The sequence below is a fragment of the Cololabis saira genome, chromosome 2, assembly GCF_033807715.1.
Source record: "Cololabis saira isolate AMF1-May2022 chromosome 2, fColSai1.1, whole genome shotgun sequence".
In the NCBI taxonomy this organism is placed as follows: domain Eukaryota; kingdom Metazoa; phylum Chordata; class Actinopteri; order Beloniformes; family Belonidae; genus Cololabis; species Cololabis saira.
In genome coordinates this window covers 22,086,776-22,109,251 of record NC_084588.1, presented here as the reverse complement: position 1 = coordinate 22,109,251, position 22,476 = coordinate 22,086,776, and the positions used below count along the sequence as shown (strand labels likewise).

Here is a 22,476-nt window from a genome sequence, read left to right as displayed (position 1 = left end):
CCCCAGTCCTACCTCCTAAAGGGCTTTGAACTAGGACCCAACACCTTTGGGGTAGCTTCAGCTTCCTACCCCCCGTGCAGATCCCGACACCTCGGAAGTTGGTTCAAACAGACTTGAATCACGAAAGCACCCTATGGGGTGATTTGGAGGTCTGTGACAGTCATGCCAAATGTCTGATAATGACATTTGGCCCGATTCACATCCGACTGTAAATTACTTTTTGTCTCTCGCCTGATTCGTGTATTCCTGCATGTTGTTGTATAAGAATCTGATTACAACATCATTCGAGGTCAGCATTTCTACCAGACCTCTGGTCTGTGTAGACGTGCTCACCGCCGGCTCAATAAAACCTCATAAAAAACCACAAAGCGGACTTCTGAACTGGTTTGATAAATTCCTCAACACGTTCATGCGCCGTCTAGTCTGGCACTCAGCCATACATCAATTTATCCTCCATGCAGCGCATGTCCCCGGTCACTCCACCACCATCACCGACTCTCTTTCTCGTTTCTCATGCCCGAAGACCAATCGCCCCTGAATACTTCGAGACCCTGGCCAACTACTTGTCTTCCTGGAAAACACAGAGCACATCTTCGACAGATCCTTGCGTCCGAGTCAGGACAGTCGTCACCAGTTCTGGTTTCACCATCGCTTCCACCATATACTCTCCTTATGGCATCTCCCCAACGCACTACTCCGGTCACTCCTTAGGATCGGAGCCGCCACTTCAGCCTCCCGCTACGTATCCCAGAGCACCTCATACAGCCCGTGGGCCGATGGTCCTCCCAACTATCATCGCTACATTCGCTCAGATCTTAGCGACCTCAGATCCGCTCAGTCTCATCTCCTTAAATAATCCACGGTTTTGGGGGTTCGTCGTTGCCCGGGCGCTGCGGCGGATTCCCTACCAGCTTCCCCACAACGCATCGACCGATCCATAGATCATCATCATCGTCATCGTCATCGCCATCATCATCACCATCGTCATCGTCATCATCTTCGTATCAATAAATCATTTAAACGTATCCTGTTGATGGCGTGGTCCTTGCTAGTGAAATATCATTTTAACAGAGGAAGGAAATTCTTCAAAAAGGTGCCTCATTTATAAAAACATTTAACTTATTAGATTGAAGTAACAAAATCAATTTGAACATAGATGGTCGATTTGTATAATACTTTGGTAAATATTTTTGTCTGAGATTCATTATATTTACATTTTTACATTCAAACAAAATATTAAACTTATCTCCAATACGGTTGACATTACAGAGGGGACAGAATCTCTGACTTCTATCCAGACCTTTATACCTTCCAGTGACTTTTGGGATTCTGGTGTTATTCATCCTAAAATTACAAATGGCCTGTCTATACTTTTGATTTTGACACAATAAGTACTGTTCTAGCTTAAACTCTTGCTTAAACTCTACATAAATATCACATGATGTCATCCTACAGAGTTCACTTCGCCATTTTTGCAGAAATTGATCTTTCAACCTTTGCTCAACAGTTTGACATGTTTGAGAGAGCCAGAGGTAAGATAAACCACAGTCATCCAGTATCCGCTTTACTAGCAGAATCCATGGCGACTGAAATACATCTGCTTTGTATAGTCTAATTAAACAATTGTACATTATTCTGCTTAATTTACTTTCTTTACCTTCTACCAACCTCCCCCAAAAGCCAATGACTGCAATACACAGTGGATACCTTCCCAGCTCTCCATAGACCATATTCTTATTGTTGTTGTTTTAACTTTCAAAATATGTTTGAGGAATTTAAGATGTAATTTTTCTAGCAAATCCATTTTTTCAAATCCCCAGACTTCACATGTGTATAACATGACAGGTGAAACAAACTTGTCAAAAAGCTCTAGAGTGACATCTACAGGTAGTTTACAGTATATGTTCTACTTTTACAAAGAAGGGCATATGTGGCGCGAGACGCCTGCTTCTACAATTCACCAATGGCTATTTTAAAGGAGCCATTATAGTTCATAGTAATCCCAAGATATTTTTTTTTTTTTTGGGGCTCTAGTGGCCCTTTATTCAAGCTGCAGATATGAAAGGGGTAGAGAGAGAGATCGGGGATGACATGGAGCAAAGGTGCGCAGGCTGGGATTTGAACCTGCGACCGCTGCAGGAGGACTGTAGCCTCAGTATATGAGCCACTGCCTAACCCACTGCGCCACTGAGCGGCCCATCCCAAGATATTTAAAACAAAATACAATCTCTAAATTTTCTCCATTACAAACAAACTTGAATTTACTAATATCGGCTTTTCTACATCCAAAGACTGTGACCTTAGTTTTTTCCCTATAAATGTTTTAATTTCCATTTCTCGCAAAAACCACACATCAGATCAATTGCTTTCTGTAGGCCTTCCTTTGAAGTAGACATAATAATAGTATCATCAGCGTACAGTAGTACCAACAATTGTATATCGTTATCAATCATTACATCGTCAAATGTAATAGACTGGCAGCCATTGCACATCAGGTAATCCTCTAAATCATTAATAAACAGTGCTAACAACAACAGAGATACATTTTCACCCTGCCTAACACCTGCTAAACTTACAAAGAAATCTGACTTGGTTCCATTTACGAAGACACATGATTTTATATTTTTATACATATTCACTACTACTTCCAAAAATATACCCTTTATGCCTACTTTTAACAATTTGTACCAAAGTGCATCCCTCCAGACTGAATCAAAGGCCTTACTGTAATCAATAAAAGAACAAAATAGTCTTCTCTTTTTAAAACAGAATAGATCAATGATATGTTTCAACAGAAATATATGATCAGTGGTGGAGTAGCTCTTCCTAAATCCTGTCTGGTTTTCTTTCAGGATAGTTATATCCTCGCAAAACGTAAGTAGTCTGGCATTTAATATATTTGTAAATAGTTTACCCAAACAACTCAAAAGCGTGATGCCTCTATAATTATCACAATCTGCAGTATCACCTTTTTTCTTAAAGATTGGCACAATCAGTCCAGCTGTCCAGTCCTCAGGGAAAATTCCTGTGTCAAGAATCCTATTGAATAGGGACACATATAATGGCATAAAACATGTTTGCTGTACTTTTGATATATTCATTTAGGATTTGGTCAATTCCTGCTGCTTTTCCAATTTTTAGTTTTAGGATAACCTGTTTAATTTCTTGTTCGGTGAAACTAGAATTCAAAACATTACCATGTGTTCAGCACAATCAACTTCAGGAACCTCATTTGTACTTCCCAATCAGATATTTTTTTGAAGTGCTCATAAAAGATTTTAGCTGAGATTGGACACTTCTCCTTATTTCTGATAGGGCCATTAAGTATTTTCCAGAAAAGCTTTGGGTTTTTAGATTTTAAACTCAAAAGCTCCCTACTGACATTAGTTCTGTAAGCCCTCTGAGATTTAAATAACACTTTCTTATATTCTTTACTTTTTAACTTAACACTTTCGGCACTGGTCTCAGTTCTACGTACCCTACGTATTTTCGTTGCTTTTAGGTATTCTTGCCTTTTTAATCTGCAATCCTTATTAAACCATGTTACAATTTTACTAGGCTTATTAACAGTTCTAGTTTTCTCCACTACCGTTTTTTTTGGAAATGTGATCGCTGCACCATTAGTCATAATGCTATATCCCCTTTGTAATTTCATCTATTGTTAAATTATACTATAGGTCAAGCAGCAATTTATCTATCTTATCAGGCTGAATATTACTCATAAACATGTCTACCTTGTTTTTATCCCATTTGCCAATAGGCACTTCACTGATTACAACTGAAGAGTGAAACTTGTCAGTTCTCTGTGCCTCTGCCCGTAAATGATACATATCAAGATTCGCATTCAAGATCACTTCCACCATAGGCTACAATGTTTATCAGAGAACAAGGGATCAAACTCATGTATACAGAAACCTCTGACCTTACTCAAAACAAATGGAGAGCCTATCATATACCGTAATCAATTACACTGCCCTCAACTGTAGTTGTTTTCCCAATATTCTTATCATCACCGCATCTTCCATTTAAAATGCAAAACATAAGATTTCTGCACAGTTCTAGCAGAGCACTACCGTAATTACAAGAGTCTCTTTGTTCATCAGTTGATTTCCTTTTTAATGGGATAAATGTTTCCAATAACTCCATGTGACATGTGTTTTCATTTAAAGGGATTGTGACATGAAAAACACATTTTTCTTGATTTTTTGTGTTTTGTTGGGTGTCTTGACATCAATTACACCCAAAAAACAACGAACTTTTAACATTCAGTGTATTGTGTGCTTTCTGGGATTTTCCGCATAACTATGCAAAAACGGCGCATGTGGTTTGGTGGCGGATCGTTACGTAACGATCCGCTAAATCACCGCCCCCTCCACCCAGCTCCCTGCCTCCGCTCCTCTCCAGCGCACCATAAAGGCTGATTTATGGTTCCGCGTTACACCGACGCAGAGCCCTCGGCGTAGGGTTACGCGCGACGCGCACCATACGCTGAACCCTACGGCGTAGGCTCTGCGTCGATTTAACGCGGACCATAAATGAGGCTTAACACGCCTCTTTTGTTCTAATCACCGGAGGAAAACTGCTAAGAAGACCCGTGGCCACTGACTGGACTTAAGATAAGGGGACAGTGCTGCTTGCATGCCTTTATTTTTATGATTGTTTGCTGTGGTTCGCCCTCCTGCTTTTCCGTGCATGCTTCGCCTGTCGCTCCGACGCCGCTGTGAGCGTATGGCTGGAGGAGGAGGAGGTTTGGAGGAGGAGCGGAGCAATGATTGACAGGAAAGGGGGGAAAGGAAGCATTTTTCACGGCGCAAAAAAACACTGTAATAAAAAGCCAGGAAAAGAGTACTAGAGTGAAGTTTTTCTTGTTACACTCTTTTAGACACATTTGAGGGATGTTGCCCAAGACTTTTAATAGTGTTAAAAGCATGTTAAAAATGATGTCACAATACCTTTAAGGTTTCCAGGAAATAATTATTTTCAACACCAATGTTAAGTATGATTTGTACTAGTTCATCAAACATGCCTACATTGGAGTACCTCGTGTTGTATGGAGTAATATACACAGCTAGGATTACAAGATCTTTATCAAAATTGAGCAAGTGCTTATTTACTTTTAGGCATACACATAAGTCACTGTTTGAGAGAGCCAGAGGTAAGATAAACCACAGTCATCCAGTATCCGCTTTACTAGCAGAATCCATGGCGACTGAAATACATCTGCTTTGTATAGTCTAATTAAACAATTGTACATTATTCTGCTTAATTTACTTTCTTTACCTTCTACCAACCTCCCCCAAAAGCCAATGACTGCAATACACAGTGGATACCTTCCCAGCTCTCCATAGACCATATTCTTATTGTTGTTGTTTTAACTTTCAAAATATGTTTGAGGAATTTAAGATGTAATTTTTCTAGCAAATCCATTTTTTCAAATCCCCAGACTTCACATGTGTATAACATGACAGGTGAAACAAACTTGTCAAAAAGCTCTAGAGTGACATCTACAGGTAGTTTACAGTATATGTTCTACTTTTACAAAGAAGGGCATATGTGGCGCGAGACGCCTGCTTCTACAATTCACCAATGGCTATTTTAAAGGAGCCATTATAGTTCATAGTAATCCCAAGATATTTTTTTTTTTTTTGGGGCTCTAGTGGCCCTTTATTCAAGCTGCAGATATGAAAGGGGTAGAGAGAGAGATCGGGGATGACATGGAGCAAAGGTGCGCAGGCTGGGATTTGAACCTGCGACCGCTGCAGGAGGACTGTAGCCTCAGTATATGAGCCACTGCCTAACCCACTGCGCCACTGAGCGGCCCATCCCAAGATATTTAAAACAAAATACAATCTCTAAATTTTCTCCATTACAAACAAACTTGAATTTACTAATATCGGCTTTTCTACATCCAAAGACTGTGACCTTAGTTTTTTCCCTATAAATGTTTTAATTTCCATTTCTCGCAAAAACCACACATCAGATCAATTGCTTTCTGTAGGCCTTCCTTTGAAGTAGACATAATAATAGTATCATCAGCGTACAGTAGTACCAACAATTGTATATCGTTATCAATCATTACATCGTCAAATGTAATAGACTGGCAGCCATTGCACATCAGGTAATCCTCTAAATCATTAATAAACAGTGCTAACAACAACAGAGATACATTTTCACCCTGCCTAACACCTGCTAAACTTACAAAGAAATCTGACTTGGTTCCATTTACGAAGACACATGATTTTATATTTTTATACATATTCACTACTACTTCCAAAAATATACCCTTTATGCCTACTTTTAACAATTTGTACCAAAGTGCATCCCTCCAGACTGAATCAAAGGCCTTACTGTAATCAATAAAAGAACAAAATAGTCTTCTCTTTTTAAAACAGAATAGATCAATGATATGTTTCAACAGAAATATATGATCAGTGGTGGAGTAGCTCTTCCTAAATCCTGTCTGGTTTTCTTTCAGGATAGTTATATCCTCGCAAAACGTAAGTAGTCTGGCATTTAATATATTTGTAAATAGTTTACCCAAACAACTCAAAAGCGTGATGCCTCTATAATTATCACAATCTGCAGTATCACCTTTTTTCTTAAAGATTGGCACAATCAGTCCAGCTGTCCAGTCCTCAGGGAAAATTCCTGTGTCAAGAATCCTATTGAATAGGGACACATATAATGGCATAAAACATGTTTGCTGTACTTTTGATATATTCATTTAGGATTTGGTCAATTCCTGCTGCTTTTCCAATTTTTAGTTTTAGGATAACCTGTTTAATTTCTTGTTCGGTGAAACTAGAATTCAAAACATTACCATGTGTTCAGCACAATCAACTTCAGGAACCTCATTTGTACTTCCCAATCAGATATTTTTTTGAAGTGCTCATAAAAGATTTTAGCTGAGATTGGACACTTCTCCTTATTTCTGATAGGGCCATTAAGTATTTTCCAGAAAAGCTTTGGGTTTTTAGATTTTAAACTCAAAAGCTCCCTACTGACATTAGTTCTGTAAGCCCTCTGAGATTTAAATAACACTTTCTTATATTCTTTACTTTTTAACTTAACACTTTCGGCACTGGTCTCAGTTCTACGTACCCTACGTATTTTCGTTGCTTTTAGGTATTCTTGCCTTTTTAATCTGCAATCCTTATTAAACCATGTTACAATTTTACTAGGCTTATTAACAGTTCTAGTTTTCTCCACTACCGTTTTTTTTGGAAATGTGATCGCTGCACCATTAGTCATAATGCTATATCCCCTTTGTAATTTCATCTATTGTTAAATTATACTATAGGTCAAGCAGCAATTTATCTATCTTATCAGGCTGAATATTACTCATAAACATGTCTACCTTGTTTTTATCCCATTTGCCAATAGGCACTTCACTGATTACAACTGAAGAGTGAAACTTGTCAGTTCTCTGTGCCTCTGCCCGTAAATGATACATATCAAGATTCGCATTCAAGATCACTTCCACCATAGGCTACAATGTTTATCAGAGAACAAGGGATCAAACTCATGTATACAGAAACCTCTGACCTTACTCAAAACAAATGGAGAGCCTATCATATACCGTAATCAATTACACTGCCCTCAACTGTAGTTGTTTTCCCAATATTCTTATCATCACCGCATCTTCCATTTAAAATGCAAAACATAAGATTTCTGCACAGTTCTAGCAGAGCACTACCGTAATTACAAGAGTCTCTTTGTTCATCAGTTGATTTCCTTTTTAATGGGATAAATGTTTCCAATAACTCCATGTGACATGTGTTTTCATTTAAAGGGATTGTGACATGAAAAACACATTTTTCTTGATTTTTTGTGTTTTGTTGGGTGTCTTGACATCAATTACACCCAAAAAACAACGAACTTTTAACATTCAGTGTATTGTGTGCTTTCTGGGATTTTCCGCATAACTATGCAAAAACGGCGCATGTGGTTTGGTGGCGGATCGTTACGTAACGATCCGCTAAATCACCGCCCCCTCCACCCAGCTCCCTGCCTCCGCTCCTCTCCAGCGCACCATAAAGGCTGATTTATGGTTCCGCGTTACACCGACGCAGAGCCCTCGGCGTAGGGTTACGCGCGACGCGCACCATACGCTGAACCCTACGGCGTAGGCTCTGCGTCGATTTAACGCGGACCATAAATGAGGCTTAACACGCCTCTTTTGTTCTAATCACCGGAGGAAAACTGCTAAGAAGACCCGTGGCCACTGACTGGACTTAAGATAAGGGGACAGTGCTGCTTGCATGCCTTTATTTTTATGATTGTTTGCTGTGGTTCGCCCTCCTGCTTTTCCGTGCATGCTTCGCCTGTCGCTCCGACGCCGCTGTGAGCGTATGGCTGGAGGAGGAGGAGGTTTGGAGGAGGAGCGGAGCAATGATTGACAGGAAAGGGGGGAAAGGAAGCATTTTTCACGGCGCAAAAAAACACTGTAATAAAAAGCCAGGAAAAGAGTACTAGAGTGAAGTTTTTCTTGTTACACTCTTTTAGACACATTTGAGGGATGTTGCCCAAGACTTTTAATAGTGTTAAAAGCATGTTAAAAATGATGTCACAATACCTTTAAGGTTTCCAGGAAATAATTATTTTCAACACCAATGTTAAGTATGATTTGTACTAGTTCATCAAACATGCCTACATTGGAGTACCTCGTGTTGTATGGAGTAATATACACAGCTAGGATTACAAGATCTTTATCAAAATTGAGCAAGTGCTTATTTACTTTTAGGCATACACATAAGTCACTGTTAGTCAATTTGTGTGTGCAGAAATGACTTTTATGATATGAACTTTGGGATAAGATGTGTTAACAAGATGAGAGCTGTTAAACTTTGGCCATAACAAACAGAACATGTTTACCAATGTATTGTTGTGGCTGTTGACTCTTTTGATACTTTTGATACTAAGAATGCCAACGAGAAAACCGAGATAGCAAATAATGGCTGGCCCAAACTTGGCCCTAATCAGCATTTTCTTTTGGCTCACATTTGGCTTTGACTGAAAACATTGACCTAAGATGGTTTGGTTGCACATGTCCACCAGACATAGCCCAATAGTTAATTTCCTTTGAGCCTCAGGATCCTCACAACAATTGCTATATCCCATGTCAAATGTAGTTTTCTTTTTTTTTTTTTAGGCTGCGTCCCAATACTCCCCCTCGCCCTCGTTTTCTTCACTAACCCTAACTTTTGCGCGTTCCCGTGAAGGTAGTGGTGTCCCAATTCCTCTTTTCACCAAGGGGGAGGGGGCATAACGAGGGCTAGGGGCTGAGAATAGCCCCTTCAAATCGAGGGATTTCAGATGCTGACTTGGCGAGCGAGGGGGTATGAAAATCTCCCAGAATGCTTTTGCCGTAGGCTCTGCGTCGATTTGACTCGCCGACCAAAGGCAAAACAGGCAGACTCATCTCAGAGAAATAGAGAAAAATAATCCTGTGACTCGTCAGATTTGTTTTGGATGTTTCTGATATAATAGTCTTCAGAAACCACAAAGTAATCCAGCTGTTATCTGGGTAATTTACACACTTTCAGATAAAGTTGCCGATCATCACGGCAGAATAAAGGGATTTATGGTTCCGCGTTACACCAACGCAGAGCCTACGGCGGAGGTTACGCAACCTACGCCGTAAGGTCTGCGTCGATGTACGCGGCGACGCGCGCCGTACGCCGTACCCTACGCCGTAGGCACTGCGTCGATTTAACGCGGACCCAAACTCCGGAGCCGGCAGACAGAAATCTCTAAATTTCGGAGCAAATTTCTTAACAGGCGTAGCTACAACTGTTAGATTTCATCTATTAAACCAACATCTTCCTAAATGATTTATTTCAGCCGGCGTGATTCTCAACAGAGCAGCGTCCCAGATAGAGTTTCTCTCCCGGGGCTGACGGAGCAGCCTGACCCGGCGGAGACGTCTCTTCTCGGGCTGTGAGCTGAGGCTGCTCCCCGGGGGCGGCGGCTCTTCTCATCTCCGAAAACATCGGGTCAAATTTCTTAACAGGCGTTATTTGGATAAACTGAGCCCCGGTTGCGGATCTTAAGGTTACCTTTATACCTGAAAAAATATTAAAACTTAATAAAGTGCCATATTAACAGCGCTACAGCTGAAATTAAAACAGCTTTTGGCTCTCAGCTTCCTGTTCAGGTTAGGGATGAAAACGAGGGGGAGTAGGAGAAATGGGACAGGCACCTGGGCCAAGTGCCCTAGATCTCAAGCGAGGCCGGTTCTAGGGGGGGGCAGGGGTGGGCTGTGCCCACCCAAACGTGTGTCCTGCCCACCCAATCAAAGTTATGGGGATCCTTTATTTTTTTATAATTAAATTTTTTTTTATATATATATATATAAAAATATCACAAAATATCTGTACCGTTTCTGATTGGGTGGGCACTGCGCATCATTTTTAGACAGAACAATGAACGCATACCGCAAAAGTTGTGTCTCGGAGACGTGAGACGTGTTCAGAACAGCACACAGAGCACACACTGAAGGCTGATTTATGGTTCCGCGTTACACCAACGCAGAGCCTATGGCGTAGGGTACGCGGCGACGCGCACCGTTCTTGCGCGTCGCCGCGTGCCCTACGCCGTAAGGCTGATTTATGGTTCCGCGTTACACCAACGCAGAGCGGTGAGGGCGAGGGCGGAGAGCGCCGGTGCGGGTGGCGGTGCTGCGGTGCCTTTCAGGCTCTGGAGCCGCCAGCCTGCCGCGGGACCTTTTAAATCAACGCAGAGCCTACGCCGTAGGGTACGATTGATTGATAAAAAAAAAAAAAGAAAAAAACATTAAATAAATGCAGCCTCAACAGGGCACAAGCCAGTGTCCTGTTGAGAGGGACCTGGCTGCAGGCAAGATGGCCGACAAGGGCGCGGCCATTTTTTCCACCCATACCGGAATTCCAGACCGGAAGTTGGTCTTCTTCGTGTATATTATTATTCGTCGCGCTGAACCAGACCGGAAGTTGGTCTTCTTCGTGTATATTATTCGTCGCGCTGATCCGGAGGTTTGTCTTTCCTCGTTTTTTTTTTTTTTTTTTTTTTTTTTTTTTATTGAACATACAATAACACAGTATCATAACATTTTCTCGTAAGGACATTAATACATTTTAAACATGACGTGGAATGTTGTCATCAAGTATAAGCCATGTACAAAATATATATATATATATATATATGTAGAAATGAATCAAAACAAAACAAACAAAACAAACAGGGGTTGTTATTTTAAAATACTAGTAAAACCATTTGCATATATTTTCAAAATCAGGCAAAACAAAAACCATAACAAAATAGGAGCAAGGTCTGAGGCATGAATCACAAAAGCAAAAAACAAGATATGTCGTCACAAATCTTTTTAGCCAATTTGCTGGAATCAATTTTTTTGAGGGACAAAAAGAACAATTTAAAATCATTTAAAAACCAATCAAAGGAGGGTTTACCATTTCTCCATTTACAGCAGTGAATATGATATTTACCCATGATAATAATTATATTTATCATATCAGATATAACAGCCTTCAAATTGTCTACATATAAAAAAATATGAGAAATATTAAAAACTGGTATGTCATCTATTTTAAGTAATAACCAACTTCTCAATTCTTTCCAGAAGTTTCTGGACACAGGACATAAGAAAAACATATGATCTAAAGTTTCATCTGCTGCATTACAGAAAGTACACAGGTCAACTTCAAACTTAAATCTTTTTTTAAGAAATTCTGCAACTGGGTAGACTTTATGCAGTATCTTAAAGTGAGTTTCTTTCATCTTTGGGGAAATAGGCCATTTAATATATTTAGAGTGAGCTTTTTCCAACATAGATGCTGTTACTTTCTCAAGCCCTTGGAATTTACGTCCTCTGTTGAAATCGTAAAAAAATATTGATTTCCACGCAGCACTAATCACTTTGTTGTTACATTTTTTGTCATTTAAGTTGCATTCATTAATCATCAGTCTTGGTAGTGTTGATTCAACACTTGAAAATAACAAAGTATTCTGGATTAAATGCAGAAGTGGAATAGGAATTGCTTTAAGGATCCTGTTATATTCCCTCTGAGTACAATTTATTTTATATTTTCCTAACCATGTCCTGTAGTCCAGAAGACCTCCACCAGAATCCATCATATCCTTCACAAATAAAATGCCTGCCTCATACCAATCTCTTTTAAATAACGATTTTCTATTTACTATTATCACTCTGTTATTCCATAAAACGGATCCATGAGGGGAAAAATTATGAGTGAATAGTGAATATGAGTTATTTTCCTTTTTTTTTTTTAATTTAATTTAAAAAAAAAAATTTAAATTTTCATTTAAAAAATGAAATTGAAACTACGGACCATATTTTCTTCTCTTGTGATGCAATACAAACATTCTGGAATAACCTTCACAAATTTATTAAACGGAAAATTGCATCGTTCCCATCCTCTATTTCTAGAGATAATGTAACTTTTGGTATGATCTTGAAAAACAAAAATGATGAACTCTGTTGCAATGTAATCCTCTGCTTGGCCAAATTTTTTATCCACAAGAATAGGACCCTAAAATCATCCCCCAAATTTTGTGTATTTATGAACGAATTTAAAATGTATTTGAAATCTCTAAAACGTATAACAACAATTAAGGCACGAAATTTATATGATCTCTTAAAGAATTTTCCCTACTGAATTGGATAAAATCAGTCTGAATTCCCCCTTATAAAAGCTGCTTTTTTTCCTTACTAGTTTTATTACTTTATTAATTTAATTACTTATTTATATAAGTTCCTTTTATTTCATTATGTCTGTTTATTATTTATTTTATTCAGTCTGTTGCACTTTATGTTAAAGCATTTTAAAATATGTCACATTAGGGTCAGTTTTATGTTCCCTTGTTACTCTTTCTGGATTTCTAATGCTGTTTTATTCGTCATGCTCAATTCACTCAGCTGTTATAATCTTTTCTATCAATAACGTCATGCCATTATATGTACTACATTTGTTTAATTGTTGTTTATTATTACTGTTGTAATGGGACATGTACATTACTACCTGCATTGGGAACACCTGAATGTGTTTCACTAATTGTAACGTCTGACCTTTCAATAAAGTTTCTATTAAAAAAAAAAAAAAAAAAAGAAGACCAACTCCCGGTCTGGTTCAGCGCGACGAATAATAATATACACGAAGAAGACCAACTTCCGGTCTGGAATTCCGGTATGGTTGGAAAAAATGGCCGCGCCCTTGTCGGCCATCTTGCCTGCAGCCAGGTACTCTTGGTCCTGTTTGTGCCGGTGTTCTGCCATTTTTTGCTGCTTTGTCAAAAAATGCTACCTAATGGTTTTCTACCTTTGTAAAGCTACAATTTTACTGCTTTTTACTCCCTAAACCACTTCCTTTCCCCCAAGTGGTCCTTGTCTCTTGCCAGGTCGTCATTGTAAATAAGAATGTTCTTAATGACCTGCCTGGTTAAATAAAGGTGAATGACTGAATGAATATCAAATAAAGCGATATAATTGTTTTTTTTCTCTTTATCGTATAATGTTCACAAAGTGTAATGCAATTCATGTCATGGGTAGTGTATTTTGAAGGATCAAATACTCAACATCCCATATTATCCATTTTACATCGTGCAAGAAATGATGGACGTGGCAATCAAACTTTGAAAATCTACTGTGCGTGTGCGCAGAACCACAAAAATGGTAAAAAAATGGGTAAGTGCAGAGGGAAGTGTCAGGAAGGGCAATTGGGTTAGCATACTGTGGAGAAGATAGATGAACTGATATGATGATAGCATAGTTTTCAATGCATTTCGGGGGTTTGACCCCCCAAAATTTTTTTCGCCCACCCTACATTTCAGTCTGCCCACCCTAGTGGGCCTATCTAAATCCGGCCCTGATCTCAAGTGCCCTAAAATATCCCCCTTCTTTTTTAGGGGTTAGGGAAGAAAAGAAGTGCGAGTGGAGAAAAGAAGGGCGAGTGAAGGAGAATTGGGATTGGCCCTTAATCTGGGTGACATCTGGCTCAAACAATACATGATAAAACCCAAGTTTGTTCCAGTTCACAAACGTTGGAATATGTCAGGCCCACATACCACTTATCCGGGCTGTGAGCCAAGTAGTACCCAACCCTGATTAGGTGTAAATATGTCTGTTATCTGATAAATCTGATATATTGCATTTATGAATAACTTCCAACAAAATCCACATCCAACAAAAATAGTTGTTCAATACCCAAATTCAATTCAATTATCTATTTTTTCCATGTTGCAGTGTTTAAACTGAATTTAATTATTTTCCTAATGACGTCCACGTGAAGTGAGTTTCTGCCATGTAATCGGCTTGTAAGTTGTGAGTGACTTTTTATTTTAATTTTTAAAGAATATCAAAGCTCCACTCAATTGCCGTACTGCTGGTTCTTGATGCACAACAAAAAGGTCATATATCTCCTACACATTTTGACTGGCGAAATGGATTGTATTAGGAAATCCTAATACACGTCTAGAGGGGGGAAAAAAGTCTTTGCCACAAAAGGTTTGTGCATAAAAGCTGCTTGAAAGAATTTCTAGTTTCATCTCATGTAGTGCTTGAACAAAGAAAGTTTGTAGCTATGTTTTTGCCTTTATAGACATCCACAATGAATTTCAAATAGAACAACCAAGATGTCATCAAAATATAGATTTTCAGTTCCAATTTAAGAAATTTCACAAAAATATGACATTTGGCGTTTTGTTTTTTTATCACTTTCAAGCAAAGCACTTCCATTAAGGGCTTAAACGTATTTAAACAAAGTTACATATTTGTAAATGTAGTACTTTGTGTCTGAATTTGCAGGCGCAAAGATACTTATCAACTAAATTGTTTTAGATTTCATGCCGGGAAACGAGTTGTTTTTGTTCAGTGTGAATACAGACCGGATAGACCGGATAGCACTGTCTATAAAGTTAACAGCTCACCAGAGACTTATGTGAGAGAACGATTTAATGTGGCCTTTACAGTTTTTAGGTGTGACCATGAGAATAAAAGTTGAGCTGACATCTGGGCTCTGCACTGTAGAGTACAAGCAGAGCTCCAGTCCAGAAGAAATGGTGAGCAGTGTTTAAGATGCCAATGAGACAAATAAATACAGTGCAGGGAATTTTGTTAGGCATTGTGAATTAAGGCTTGTCACAACCCTTGAGCAAAGGTTATTATGTCATAATAATAATAATGATAATATAATATGCTTGTGGCAACCGTAACCAGGTTAACAGAGAAAACAATATGAATTAAAGCTGCAAGCAGCGATGAACGGGCCCTCGCACTCACGTCAACCGCCCCCCATAAGCATATCAGAAATGACACCACCCACGACTTCCTATGTCAAACCCTTCAAAAGTTATAGCAGAAAAAAGGGACGACCAGTCAGAAGAAGGGGCGGGACTAATTCAGGCCAAAGAAGATCAAGGACTCATTACAGAGTCCCATGACACCACCCACGACTCTCTATGTGAAAACATTCAAAAGTTATAGCAGAAAATAGGGACAACCAATCAGAAAAAGGGACTGGGCTAATTGTCACCAATTATGGTCAAGGACTCAATGCCGAGTCCCATGACACCACCCAGGACTCTCTATGTCAAACCTTTCAAAAGTTATGGCAGAAAAAAGTATTCTAAGGGGCGCTGTTGAGCCGTGAGGACACGCCCATTAATGCAAACCATGAAAAAAAAAATCAGATCACTCAAATGAACGACGATCATACAGTACAGCTGTATCTCATGGTCCAGAATGTATGATATTATATTAATGTATTAAACCATATTATATTACATGTTGTTATTTCATATTAGCGTACCCAGTAATATAGCATATTGTATTATTGCATTGTATGTTGCTTCATTTCATATATTTTTGACTGTATTATATTGTAAAATGATATATCATAGCGATTGCATTATTATATAATTTCAATTTATAACACTAATATACAATTCCTCACACACACACTCCTTCCAAATGTTTCTTTTTTTTCTCCATTATGACAATTGTATGCTGTCATCCGTTATGTTTTTTGTTTTTAAGCTTGTTATGTCTGTTATTCAAATATATTTATACATTCATTAATATGCTATACTGTACTTTGTATTGTGTATATTGTGTGTGTGTGTGTGTGTGTCTGTGTGTGTGTGTGTGTGTGTATATATATATATATATATATATATATATATATATATATATATATATATATATATATATATATATATATATATATATATATATGTGTGTGTGTGTATACCTGAAGTGTGACTACCTGCAGAACGTATTTTAGCATGAAAGCTTGCATATTTAACGTACATCAAGCATCCTGTATCATAGCTACATGTCTGCCGTTTGTAACAAAGCAAACCGCGTGAAAATCGGTTGAAAATCAAGTGAGTTATAGTTATTTTACTTATGCAGACACCTCCTTCCACAATAGAAGTGAACGCTCTAGAGTTAAAGCGATACCGATCCAAGATGGCGGCCACGCCCGACGTTCTCAGGCAGTCAATGCGGCGCCTCGACCAAGATGGCGGCCGCGCTGAACATCAGCCCCTCCCCCCGCGGGAGCTGCGCGCGCAAACTCCACTCAAATTCAAAAGTTATGGCAGAAAATCGGGACAACCAATCAGAAGAAGGGGAAAGAGAAAAGTAATGTGCGTCGTCACAGGACAGAGACGAACATTTTGATGTAAAAAAAACACAAAAATTGCTGACAAAAATTTTGGCATATCAAGCCAGGCTTGAACTCTCGACCTCTGGCAGCAAAGACCGCAATAATCTGGCTGAGCTAAGTCTCAACTACTCCTTTTATTTGACCTACTGGCTTAGGACAGACCAACATAGCGATAAAATGTCTGGAACTTTTTTTTCCTAATTTTTTAAATATTTGTAAGTTATAAATATTAGTAAAACCCTACTATTTAAATTATTACTTTTTCTGTAACCATTCTGCCAAGGTTGTAACCGGGCTGAGCCGGGAATATTTCTGAAGTCACCACATTACAGGGAGCTGATTGGTCGGGGGGCGGGGCCGTCATCACCCTACTCGCCACTGATTGGTCGGGGGGCGGGGCCGTCATCACCCTACTCGCCACTGATTGGTCGGGGGGCGGGGCCGTCATCACCCTACTCGCCACTGATTGGTCGGGGCCGTCATCACCCTACTCGCCACTGATTGGTCGGGGGGCGGGGCCGTCATCAGCCTACTCGCCACTGATTGGTCGGGGGGCAGGGCCAGCAGACGTTTGAATCAGGAAGCGGGACTCTCTATGTCAAACCATTCCAAAGTTATAGCAGAAAAAAGGGACAACCAATCAGAAGAAGGGGCGGGGCTAATTTTCACCAATTATGGTCAAGGACTCGATACCAAGTCCGATGACACCACCCACGACTCTTTATGTCAAACCTTTCCAAAGTTATGGCAGAGAAAAGTATTCTAGGGGGCGCTGTTGAGCCGTTAGGCCACGTCCATTAATGCAAACCATGAAATATCAAATTTATCGCCAGGCTTGGCTTGCATGCAAAATTTGGTGACTTTTGGAGAACTATCAAACATGGACCAATCAGATGAAGGGGAGGCGCGCTTTTTGGCATCTAGCGTCGTCACGGTAACACTTTTGAAAGAGAAAAGTAATGCGCATAGTCGCAAGATGGAGACGCACATTTTGATTTATAACACACCTGGGTGCACATTACGGTTCGGGCCGTATTAATTGCCGAAGGAATGGCATAAATTGCGCCAAATTTACACAATTATTTCAAAATGGCTGACTTCCTGTTCGGTTTCGGCCATGGTGCCAAGAGACTTTTCTTTAAGTTGCGACATGATACAGGTGTGTACCGATTTTTGTGCATGTACGTCAAACCGTATTGTGGGGCTTGAGTCACAAAGTTTTCCGGGGGGCGCTGTTGAGCCATTTTGCCACGCCCATTAATGCAAACCATGAAATATCAAATGTATCACCAGGCCTGCCTTGCATGCAAAATTTGGTGACTTTTGGGGAACTATCAAATATGGACCAATCAGATGAAGGGTGGCGCGCTTTTTGGCGTCTAGCGTCGCCACGGTAACACTTTTGAAAGAGAAAAGTAATGCGTGTAGTCGAAGGATAGAGACGCACATTTTGATGTATAACACATCTGGGTTCATGTTACGGTTCGGGCCGTATTAATTCTCGAAGGAATGGCATATATTGCTCCAAAATTACGTGATTCATTCAGAATGTTCAAAATGGCCGACTTCCTGTTCGGTTTCGACCATGGTGCCAAGAGACTTTTCTGTAAGTTGCAACATGATACAGGTGTGTACCGACTTTCGTTCATGTACGTCAAACCGTATTATGGGGCTTGAGGCGCAAAGTTTTTTCTGTCTGAACCAATCAGATGAAGGGTGGGCGCGCTTTTTGGCGTCTAGCGTTGCCACGGTAACGCTTTTGAGAGAGAAAAGTAATGCGTGGTGTCGGAGGATGGAGACGCACATTTTGATGTATAACACACCTGGGTGCTCGTTACGGTTCGGGCCGTATTAACTGCCGAAGGAATGGCATAAATTTCGCCAAAATGACACAATTAATTCAAAATGGCCGACATCCTGTTCGGTTTCGGGCATGACGCCAAGAGACTTTTCTTTAAGTTACGTCATGATACAGGCGTGTACCGATTTGCGTGCATGTACGTCAAACCGTATCGTGGGGCTTGAGACACAAAGTTTTCAAGGGGGCGCTGTTGAGCCATTTTGCCACGCCCATTAATGCAAACCATTAAATATCAAATTTTTCGCCAGGCCTGGCTTGGGTGCAAAATTTGGTGACTTTTTGGGCACGTTTAGGGGGGCAAAAAGGCCCTCCTTTCGTCAGAAAAATAATAAGAATAATAATAATAATTAAAGCTGCAAGCAGCAATGAACGGGCCCTCGCACTCACGTCAACCGCCCCCATAAGCATATCAGAAATGACACCACCCACGACTTCCTATGTCAAACCCTTCAAAAGTTATAGCAGAAAAAAGGGACGACCAGTCAGAAGAAGGGGCGGGGCTAATTCAGGGCAAAGAAGATCAAGGACTCATTACAGAGTCCCATGACACCACCCACGACTCTCTATGTCAAAACATTCAAAAGTTATATCAGAAAATAGGGACAACCAATCAGAAAAAGGGACTGGGCTAATTGTCACCAATTATGGTCAAGGACTCAATGCCGAGTCCCATGACACCACCCACGACTCTCTATGTCAAACCTTTCAAAAGTTATGGCAGAAAAAAGTATTCTAGGGGGCGCTGTTGAGCCGTGAGGACACGCCCATTAATGCAAACCATGAAAAAAAAAATCAGATCACTCAAATGAACGACGATCATACAGTACAGCTGTATCTCATGGTCCAGAATGTATGATATTATATTAATCTATTATACCATATTATATTACATGTTGTTATTTCATATTAGCGTACCCAGTAATATAGCATATTGTATTATTGCATTGTATGTTGCTTCATTTCATATATTTTTGACTGTATTATATTGTAAAATTATATATCATAGCGATTGCATTATTATATAATTTCAATTTATAACACTAATATACAATTCCTCACACACACACTCCTTCCAAATGTTTCTTTTTTTTCTCCATTATGACAATTCTATGCTGTCATCCGTTATGTTTTTTGTTTTTAAGCTTGTTATGTCTGTTATTCAAATATATTAATACATTCATTAATATGCTATACTGTATTTTGTATTGTGTATATTGTGTGTGTGTGTGTGTGTGTGTGTGTGTGTGTGTGTGTGTGTGTGTGTATATATATATATATATATATATATATATATATATATATATATATATATATATATATATATATATATGTGTGTGTGTGTGTGTGTGTGTGTGTATACCTGAAGTGTGACTACCTGCAGAACGTATTTTAGCATGAAAGCTTGCATATTTAACGTACATCAAGCATCCTGTATCATAGCCACAAGTCTGCCGTTAGTAACAAAGCAAACCGCGTGAAAATCGGTTGAAAATCAAGTGAGTTATAGTTATTTTACTTATGCAGACACCTCCTTCCACAATAGAAGTGAACGCTCTAGAGTTAAAGCGATACCGATCCAAGATGGCGGCCACGCCCGACGTTCTCAGGCAGTCAATGCGGCGCCTCGACCAAGATGGCGGCCGCGCTGAACATCAGCCCCTCCCCCCGCGGGAGCTGCGCGCGCAAACTCCACTCAAATTCAAAAGTTATGGCAGAAAATCGGGACAACCAATCAGAAGAAGGGGAAAGAGAAAAGTAATGTGCGTCGTCACAGGACAGAGACGAACATTTTGATGTAAAAAAAACACAAAAATTGCTGACAAAAATTTTGGCATATCAAGCCAGGCTTGAACTCTCGACCTCTGGCAGCAAAGACCGCAATAATCTGGCTGAGCTAAGTCTCAGCTATTCCTCTTATTTGACCTACTGGCTTAGGACAGACCAACATAGCGATAAAATGTCTGGAACTTTTTTTTCCTAATTTTTTAAATATTTGTAAGTTATAAATATTAGTAAAACCCTACTATTTAAATTATTACTTTTTCTGTAACCATTCTGCCAAGGTTGTAACCGGGCTGACCCGGGAATATTTCTGAAGTCACCACATTACAGGGAGCTGATTGGTCGGGGGGCGGGGCCGTCATCACCCTACTCGCCACTGATTGGTCGGGGGGCGGGGCCGTCATCACCCTACTCGCCACTGATTGGTCGGGGGGCGGGGCCGCCATCACCCTACTCGCCACTGATTGGTCAGGGGGCGGGGCCGGCAGACGTTTGAATCAGGAAGCGGGAGTCAGCGCGAGAGCGACTGGCGGCTCGCGGCAATTTTATTATAAAAAAAGGACAACCAATCAGAAGAAGGGGCGGGGCTAATTCAGGCCAATGAAGTTCAAGGACTCCATAAAGAATCTGATGACACCACCCACGACTCTCTATGTCAAACCATTCAAAAGTTATAGCAGAAAATCGGGACAACCAATCAGAAGAAGGGGCGGGACTAATTAAGGCCAACGAAGCTTAAGGACTCATTACAGAGTCCCATGACACCACCCACGACTCTCTATGTGAAACCATTCAAAAGTTATGGCAGAGAAAAGTATTCTAGGGGGCGCTGTTGAGCCGTTAGGCCACGCCCATTAATGCAAACCATGAAATATCACATTTATCGCCAGGCCTGGCTTGCATGCAAATTTTGGTGACTTTTGGAGAACTATCAAATATGGACCAATCAGATGAAGGGTGGGTGCGCTTTTTCGCGTCTAGCGTCGCCACGGTAACACTTTTGAAAGAGAAAAGTAATGCGTGGTGTCGCACGATGGAGACGCACATTTTGGTGTATAACACACCTGGGTGCACGTTACGGTTCGGGCTGAATTAACTGCCGAAGGAATGGCATAAATTGTGCCAAAATTACACAATTAATTCAAAATGGCTGACTTCCTGTTCGGTTTCGGCCATGGCTCCAAGAGACTTTTCTTTAAGTTGCGACATGATACAGGTGTGTACCGATTTTCGTGCATGTACGTCAAACCGTATTGTGGGGCTTGAGGCACAAAGTTTTCCGGGGGGCGCTGTTGAGCCATTTTGCCACGCCCATTAATGCAAACCATGAAATATCAAATTTATCGCCAGGCCTGGCTTGCATGCCAAATTTGGTGCCTTTTGGGGAACTATCAAATATGGACCAATCAGATGAAGGGGGGGTGCGCTTGTTGGCGTCTAGCATCGCCACGGTAACACTTTCGAAAGAGAAAAGTAATGCGTGTAGTCGCAGGATGGAGACGCACATTTTGATGTATAACACATCTGGGTTCACGATACGGTTCGGGCTGAATTAACTCTCGAAGGAATGGCATATATTGCTCCAAAATTACGCAATTAATTCAGAATGTTCAAAATGGCCGACTTCCTGTTCGGTTTCGGCCATGGCGCCAAGAGACTTTTCTTTAAGTTGTGCCATGATACAGGTGTGTAGCGATTTTCGTGCATGTACGTCAAACCGTATTGTGGGGCTTGAGGCACAAAGTTTTCAAGGGGGCGCTGTTGAGCCATTTTTCCACGCCCATTAATGCAAACCATTAAATACCAAATTTTTCACCAGGCCTGGCTTGGGTGCAAAATTTGGTGCCTTTTGGGGAACTATCAAATATGGACCAATCAGATGAAGGGGGGGTGCGCTTGTTGGCGTCTAGCGTCGCCACGGTAACACTTTGGAAAGAGAAAAGTAATGCGTGTAGTCGCAGGATGGAGACGCACATTTTGATGTATAACACATCTGGGTTCACGATACGGTTCGAGCTGAATTAACTCTCGAAGGAATGGCATATATTGCTCCAAAATTACGCAATTAATTCAGAATGTTCATAATGGCCGACTTCCTGTTCGGTTTCGGCCATGGCGCCAAGAGACTTTTCTTTTAGTTGCGACATGATA

At 40.3% G+C, this 22,476-nt stretch overlaps 1 protein-coding gene across 1 annotated transcript in view; it reads right to left on the bottom strand.

Moving 5' to 3' along the window:
* Window positions 1-22,476, bottom strand: part of LOC133460328 (interleukin-1 receptor type 2-like) — a 68,249-nt gene that overhangs the window by 21,035 nt on the left and 24,738 nt on the right. The window lies entirely within an intron of this gene.